Here is a 9,101-nt window from a genome sequence, read left to right as displayed (position 1 = left end):
GAGAGAGAGAGAGAGAGAGAGAGAGAGAGAGAGAGAGAGAGAGAGAGAGAGAAACTGAATTTGTCCCCTGCTGCTTGAAAGGAACCTAGCTAAACAGAGTTTAACTAGATCAATGGTTAATTTAAAAAATTTTTAAAAAGAATGGAAGAGATCTATTAGAAGAATTTAAAGCTTGGATTCTATCTGCCCATCCACGTTACCAACCCCACCCCCCCATACCCAAGCTAAGGTTATTGGAGAAAAAGCTATGTGGCTTGTAGCTAATTGGAGGGAACATGTAGAGGACTGATTTGAAGGTATGTTGCAGCTGGGAGAGCTGATTGGAGGAAGGAGATCCCTCTGTTACTGAACAGAGCTGTTTGGGGAGAAGGACAGACTAATTTAATTTGCTTTGCCTTTTACTCCCACCAATGTCTTAAAGAGAGGGGACACTTAGTAGATATTTGTTTGTTTTGACCTTTACCACCACTTTTGGCTTAAAGTGGGAAGTGAGCCAAGTGAGTTGAATTGAATAACTGCAAATCTCTGACTGAGGGAACACTTTTTTTTTGCCCAAAAGAGCATAATACTATTTTAGATCCAAGTCAAAGTGAAGTTCAAATGATGTATCCAGTGGAACAATAACACTGTCCAACAAGTAATGGGTGGTACAGACTCTTCCTTTAGGCCATTGAGTCTGACCCATAAGCCAGAAGAACCCTTTCTATAACATATTCAGGTCATCCAGTCTCTGCTTGGAGATCCTCAAAGAGGAGGGATCTACGACTTCTCTAGGTAACTCATTCTACTGTTAGTCATCTCTAACTTTTAGAAAGTTTTTTTTGACATGGAGCCTAAATATTCTCTCATTGCAACTCCCAGCCACTATTCCTGGGTTGGTCCCCTGGATCAAAATGAACCAAATATAATCCTTCCTTCAAGTTAATTTTGTGATAAAAATATAGTCCTATTATCTAATCCAGGGGAAAAAACCAGAGAGGAAAAGTATAAACTAATATTTCTAAGGAATTTTGATGTAAATATTAAACTGATAGCAAATTATCAGAAATATTATATATTCAGATCAGGTTGGATTTATGCCAGGAATTCAGGGATGATCCAATAGTAATATAACATATTACTAACAACAATAATGTGATTATACAATAGATGCAGAAAAAAATCTTTTCATGAAATATAATACTCTGTCATATTAAAATCACTAAAAATTAGGAATGAATGGACCTGCCCTTAATATGATATCAATCCAAGAGCTGGCATTACATGTAATATAAAAAATATTTAGGGAAACTGTCAAGGAGTATGGTAGAAAAATTAAGTTTATAACAACACCTTACACTATATTCCTGTGATGGTGAACCTAAGGCATGTGTGCTATAAAATGGCACACAGAGCCCTCTCTGTGGGCATGCCTACAGTTGTCCATCAGAGTTCATTACTAGAAAGCCAGAGGGGCTGTGGGGTAGCTCTTCCCTTCCCCCTCTCCATGTGCCTGAAGACATTCCTCACTTCACTGCCCTTCTGCCTAGTAGCCCAATAGGAGCACTTCCTCTCTTCTCTATCTGGGGTAAGGGGTGGGGCTGGGGAGATGAAGGCCAGCAGGGGAGGGGAGGTGTGGCACTTGGTCTCTGGTGGGGGTGGGCACAGCACTCAGTCTGGGGCGGGACCTGGCACTCCATCTCTAAAAGGTTTGCCATTACTGCTATATACCATGATAATCTCCAAATGGATACATGGCTTGGATAGAAGAGTTCATTCACATCATAAACAAATTAGAGACACCAGGAAGAAATTGTCTTTCAAATTTATGCATAGGGCAAGTTTTTATGAGCAAACAAGGAATAGAAAGTATAACAGAAGATAAATTGGACAGTTTTGGTTACATAAAACTTAAGAGGTTTTGCACAAACAAAAAGAAAGCAGCCAAAATTAGAAGAAAGGGTTAACTTGGAGGGGAACAATTTTACAACCAGTTTCTTTGATAAAGATCTTACTTTTAAGATATATAAAGAATTGATTCAAATATATAAATAGATAGATGCATTTTTTAAAGGAAAGAATATAAGCTATCAAAACAACTAATCATAACAAAGATTCAAATTAAAATAACTCTGAGGGTCTACTTCATATGCATCAGATTGGCAGTTTGGTTAAAAGAAAAAATGATAAATGTTGGAGAAGTTGTAGGAAGATATTCATATTAATACATTGTTGGTGGCGCTATGAATATGTCCCTATCCCAAAGTTGCTAAGTTATGCATATATCCTTTGATACAGAGATACCATTATTAGAACTTTGCCCCAAAGAAATCAAAGACAAAAGAAAAGCACCAAAATGTATGAAAACATTGATAACAGTTCTTTTTGCAGAGGCAAAGTACTGGAAACTAAGTCTGTACCTATCAATTAAGGAATAGCTGAAAAATATGGTATATAAAGCTAATAGAATATTATTGTGCTTTAAAAAATGATGAAAGTATTTCAGAGAAATTTAAAAGGATTTTTTATAAACCGACGCAGAGTAAATTTAACAAGACCAGGAGAATATTTTATTTAATATCTACATTGCTAAGATTAGCAACTTTGAAAGACTTAAGAATTATGATCAATTCAATGATTAACTATAATTTCTAAAAACTGATGACTAAGGATGCTATCCTACTGACAAAGAAATAATTAACTCATTCAAATTTGGCCTCAGATACTTTTAAATTGTGTGATCCTAACCAAATCACTTAACCCCAATTGCCTGGTCCTTGCCACTTTTCTGTCTTGGAACCAATATTTAGTATTTATTCTAAGAAGATAAGGGTTTGGGGAAAAAAAAAAAAGAATGGGCTCAGTATATAAAATAACACACACAATGGACATATCTATTTTGGGAGTTTGTCCTGCTAGATTATACATATTTATTATAAGGTTTCATATTTAATTTTTCCAATAGAAGAGAAATGAAGGAGAGAAATACTTACTAATAGAAAAATAAAATTTTTTAAAAATTTAAAAATCCAAGACTTTATGGTGACACTTTGGCTGATTTGTTTAATTGGGAAGCACAATGGCGAGGACTCAGGAGTTATAGTTGTTTTTAGAAGAAGTATAGTTCGTTCCCTATTACTGTGATTACCTCAAGGACCTGGGAATGAATTGTGGGAATTTGACCACAAAACCTGCCTGTGTGAATGAGTGTTGGGCAGGTAAGCCAGCCCAGAAAGAGAATGTTGGGGTTCAGAATTACCATTTCAACAGTGCCATTCTAGCATTACATGTAGTTAAACTTCCACTTCCTCTTCCATAATCCCCATGATTCAGAATTAAAAGTTGAAAACTTCCTTTCCAAGAATTCTAATATCCTTGGTGTTCTAGATGAAGAAATCAAGTTAGACCTGACCAAGATCCACTTTCTCTCATTCATCTCAATGGGAGAATCAAGGGCATAGTAATGCTCCCTCCCCAGGCCAAAACTAGTTTTTGTTTACTAGATAGGATGAAGTTTTTATTCTCAATTAATTATCCCCATTTTAGAAGCTGCTCTGAGGCAGGGAATTTGAAGGTATTCCTCAGATTGTCAGGACAAAGGAATGAAGAAAAAAAACTTGAAAAGTCCAATGATACAGAACTCTATTAGAAATCAAATAATCCAATATTAAGACTAAATCTTCTCAACTACCATTCTCTGATCTTACTCTACTACTGTTCAAAATTTAATCACTCTTCAGTCAAGGAAGTTCCTTAGATCAAATTGAATGCAGTTATAACTTTCACTATGAAGGCAGTGGAATAATGTTCATAAATCCTAAAAATCAGCAGTCAGCTTCCTGTGCCCATAGTCAGGAGAATACTTGAACCGGTTCAGGGCTGATTGTTCAATCTTCATTGTGAGCATTCACATATCAGAAATCAACAAATGCTACAAATCTGGGCATATAAATATATATATATATATATATACACATATATATATATATATATTTGTTGATTTTTAGACTTAAGAAGTGATAGATAAAATGTTAATAATGAAGATTGAATTTAAAAGTGTGTCATTTGTACTTTCCCCCCAGTCCCTCAGTTCTGGTTGTTAAACATTTACCAGCATACCCTTGCCTACAATCATCTGGCTAAACTGGTGATCAGATCCTAAAAGACAAATCTCATGAGGAGAATGCATTTTAATATTTGGACTAGGGACAAGTGAGATGGACATTGCCCAAATGAAGGAAGATGTCACTTGTAGTGCAAAAGGGTGCATATTAACCCTGCAAAGCCTTACTGCAGAATTTCTGACAGTTGAAAAGGGTTTAGAACCCTAACTAGTGGCAGTTGATCCTGGAGACTCGATGAGAGTAGGAGGGTCAACTGTGCTCTATCTTTGGACTGAAAACCTGGCCTATATTCTGCAGCTTTTCTCTTAAGATTTGTTAGTTTAGCTATTTCCTTTGGATCTCCCTGACCTTCCCTATCCCAGTCATTCATTTCCCGTCCTGAATTTCTGTGGGTTTTTGAAAGGAGGATGGATCTGGGTGGTAGCTTTCAAACTTTGTAGATTTAGTTTCCCCTTAGTCAAGTAGGGCTTCCCTTGATACAAATTATCTCTTGAATCATTGTATCCAACTTTCCCATCCCTTTTAGACGAGTTAGGCAGGTCCTTTCTCAGTCTCACATTCCTGTCTCCTTCCCCCACCTGAAGCTTTCCCTAGGTGGCTGTTAAGAGTTGTATCCCTCTGTCCTTTACAATCAACCCTGAAATTGAATAAACCCTGTTTGTCACTTAATCAAACCTTTGGCTAATTCAGTAGTTGATTGATAAGAGAGGGAGAAGGAGAGAAAGGAATAAAATATCTCTGGGTCCTGAGGGAGCTGGAGGCGTCCATCTTGGAGGTAGTGGTGATCTCTATACTTCCTCTGGACTCTTCCTTTGTGAACCTGAGAAACTGACTAGAAAGCCCTCTAGTCAGTTTCAAACCATTTCTGGCTGGCCCTAACCTTTGTCTGTAGAAGTGCCCTTCCTACCTGGAGGGCTCAGTCTGTTTCCCTTCAGTGTCTCTGTCTCAAACCCGAGTACCCAATCTGTGTCTCCCTTTGCTCCACTATTGTATCCTCCTTATCCACTTTACTGCCTTAGGGATCCACAAACCCCTATCCACAGTGCCTTATCCCCTATTACAACTTTACCTTGCTTAATTCCGTTATTACACACTGCTTCCTCCTTTGTGTTTTGTTTACATGGTGGTCAGAGCAATTATAATCCTGGGGGGTTTGTATAAATGGGACAGAGAATGATTAGGATGCTGTTGAAAGGAAAATAGTTTTATTGTGTTTATATTGTTGATTATGAACCTAGTGATAGCATATAATCCTTTAGATAATAACAACAATTATAATTTTTAGAAAGAGTTAGACCTAGTTATTATACTATGTAAATATATTAATTATAATAAGTAAATATAACAAAAATACAAAGATCCAGCAGGACTCGAATAAAAAGATATTAAAAAGGCAATTCCCAACCTGTCTTTTCCTGGAAGTGAGATGTAGATATTAGAAAGGATATAGTTTGGTACATTAGAATATTATCACAATTACCAATATTAAAAACTTCTGTTGGAGGAATAAAAACTTTAGGTCTGTGTAGTTATCTAGGGAAGCTGAAACCCATGCAAAAGGAACTGTGTTCATTGGGAATGGTGAATGTACAGCTGGTCTGATGAGATAAATAAAACCATGCTTGGCATATCCAGGTATTGTTTGATCCTTTGGAGATTTATGCCAGCTACAAGCTCCCCAGAATATTATGGCCAAAAAAGGCTGATTTGACCAAAGTAGTATGATAGTTCTGGAAGATTAAGTAAATCTTCTCATCTTAACTTCATCCTGGAATTTATAACTTCATATCAATGTTCCAAACCCTTATTACAAGCATGTTTCTTAATTTACCATGTACCTTCTGTCTTGTTAATGACATGATAATTAACTGTCCAAAACCTATAAAACACACTATTGAACATCTAAAGGGATTTTGCCACAAGCTGGGCATAGTGAGATGTCCAGCTTTAATTTACCACAATTTAAGTTTGGAATTACAGCTCAGCAAGATGGCCTAGAGATTTCCTTATTTCTAACACTGTGTCGTAGAAACAACCTTGGCAGATAACTGGGAATGAAGTAGAGTTAGGGAGACATACAGGCTATTCAGCTACTAGCTCTAATGACTTCACAGACAAATGGACCCATTCAAATAAGATTAGGTATAGAGGTATTTTCTCTCCCAGCAATCTGCCAAGGCTGTCACCCTGACACAGTGTTCTAATCATCCTGTCCCATTTATGGGAAAACTTCAGGATTACAAATGCTCTGACCACTATATAAACAAAACCCAAAGGAGGAAGTAGTGACACCTGCCTTCAGTTGGACAATGTCTGTCTCAATTGGCCCTTGTCTAAATACTAAAATTTCTAACCACTGAATTTGTTCTAGCTCAGGGGCAGGATAAATTTCAACATCTGGCTTTGCCACATGAGGCAGAAAGAAACGTCCCTTTCTATTGTGACACAAGTGTAAGTTCCTCTAAATGATCCTTGTTAGATCCATTATCTGGTTGATGCAGGACCTCCTATGGGCCCTCTTAATTGAGCCCAAGAAAGGGTACAAGTGTAGAACTTGGACGTATCAGCTATTTTCCTTTTGGACATTTAGCATCCTGTGTTGTTCACGCCCATTTCTTTCCGAGTCTCTTTTCAGTTGCTGAATGCATTGATTTTCAGTTCTCTTATTACGCTCTAACCAATTTAAACCTTGGACATGGTCACACCTCTATTCCTAATCTTATTTGGAAATAAGACTGGACAATGACTTGTAGAGAAGCCACATGGCTAAGTGGATGGAGGGGAGCTTTGGAATTGGGAACACCTAAGTTCTGTTATGGGGGTAATTTGAGGAAAGGTGTTTGGGATAAGGGAATTGAAAGGAGGATGTTGGAGACTTGGTAAATGGGTAAATTAGGCTACAGGTAGGCTGGGATTAAAGGAGATTCAGGGTATGACAGGACTGAAGTCAGGAATATAACACAGAAGGGAAACAGAGATCTTCTTGGGAGAAAAGAAGTTAAACGAAACAGATTAACACTGCAGGCTTACAGACTGGGACTTAGACTCAAACACAAGCTGAGGGTAATTGACTAGACTGAAATTAACAAACCGGCTTTAGTTAATTTCACAGGAAGGGACCTATTTTGAAGTAACACCTTCCTTCAAGATGGATGCCCCAGCTACCCTCTGAGCCCAGAGTATGTTGTCTCTTTCCCCCTTCTCCCCTCTTGATAACTAACAGACAAAATACACTAAATAGAACTATTGAAACACAAAGGGTTTAATTGTTTGAAGAATGTTTGTTAGGAAGGTGGGTTAAAGGAAAGCCCTATTAGTTATCTCAGGAACCTCAGGTGGGGGAAGGGAAATAAAGATGGAATCTGAATAAGGACCTGCCTTACTCAGTTTACAAAATGCTATCTAAAGGGAATAAATGATGATTTGATTAAATTATAAATAATGCTGTCAATTAGATACCTCTTCACAGATTTAACTCCTCTCTAATTTCTCTCCTTATAAACTCCACAGCCACTCAGGTAAGGGAGGGAAGGCAGGGTGGTATTAGGAAAGGAAGATATAAAGGGTCTACCTAAAATAATAATTTCTTAAGTAAATATATCAATGCTAGGCTAAATTTTAATATTGAAGCTAGATACTCTAAGAGCTCGATCATTGACCTCCTCCCTCCACAGAAGATCCAGTCAACTGCCTCTCCTCAAGATTCTAAAACCTCTAACAGCTTTTTGGAACTCAGCCAAAGCTAGAAAAAACTATATCCCCCAATTCTGTATACTACAGTTCAAACCTTGTATCTTATACATACTGACTCTTAACCCTGAGGAAGTCACTTAACTTCTTACTGACTCAGGCAACTCTCCTAGTCTATAGGAATGAGCTGCTTAATCTAGGCATGTTGAAGGCATTTTCCAATTGGGAATTCTTAAACTGATGCAATTGAATGCCTAAACACTTTGGCTGTCCCTGCTTCCTCCTTCTCTTTCCCCCTCACAAAAAGGACTTCTTAGGAGTAGAATACTTCTTAGTATTTAAAATGAATAGAATCATAAATTCTGATCGATTGAAAAGGGGGAAGGGTCCTCTCTGCGAAGCAAGTGCAACAGAGATAAGCAAGGAGTACAAATTTTTTTCTCTTCCTTATGCCTGTTTATGGGAAAGCTTAATCTTAAGAGTCATATAGATAGGTAGTATTCACAGATTAACTGGAAACTGCCTTTTTGTAAAGGAATTTGACCTATGAGGAGATTGGATATTACGTTGGTTGAGACAAAAAAGGTGGGGGCTTAGTTGGGAGGGAGGGGCAGGAGAAACCAGGACAAAACATCTGGGTGTAGTTGGGGAACGTGTTCAGTGGCATGTGAGTCCTTGCAGAGAAGAATAGAGCTGAATTAGGTTTGCTTTGACTTTTTCCCTTAGTGGTTAGGGCACCAAGTAAGGAATAAAGCTGCATCAAAATGCTTGCAGCATGATATGTCCAAGTTCCTTTATGTCCCTGGGAGGCCATAAGTATAAGAATAAAGGTTAGTCAGATTAGCAATTTCCACTTTCTCATTTAGTCCAGAAATTATGTTATCCCTTTGTCACATGTTTCACTACTACTGTACTTTTCATTTAGGACCACTCTCCTTACGGTGTAGGTTCTTATGGTGCCTCCAAGTTTTATGGTCCCTGTTTTGCACCAGCTGCTCTGGCTATCCCTTCTCTGTAGATATTTTGTCTAAAAAGATTCATTAGAGCTTGCTGGCTAACTGCTCAATGGGAACACTTCAGTGAGATACTAGAAACCAAGCCCCTCATTGTTTTTCCTAGAGCCCTGAGTACAGTAATAGTCTGGGGTCCCCAAACCTTGAACTTGAAAATGAGTTGGGGAAGTGGCCACAGAGCCATCATTTATAAAAAATGATTCAGATTAGCTGATACTAAACAAGCGCTCTCTCTCTCTCTCTCTCTCTCTCTCTCTCTCTCTCTCTCTCTCTCTCTCTCTCTCTCTCTCTCTCT

The sequence above is a fragment of the Gracilinanus agilis genome, chromosome 4 (assembly GCF_016433145.1).
Source record: "Gracilinanus agilis isolate LMUSP501 chromosome 4, AgileGrace, whole genome shotgun sequence".
Classification (NCBI taxonomy): domain Eukaryota; kingdom Metazoa; phylum Chordata; class Mammalia; order Didelphimorphia; family Didelphidae; genus Gracilinanus; species Gracilinanus agilis.
The sequence above is the reverse complement of the archived record's forward strand: the minus strand, read 5'-3'. Positions refer to the sequence as shown.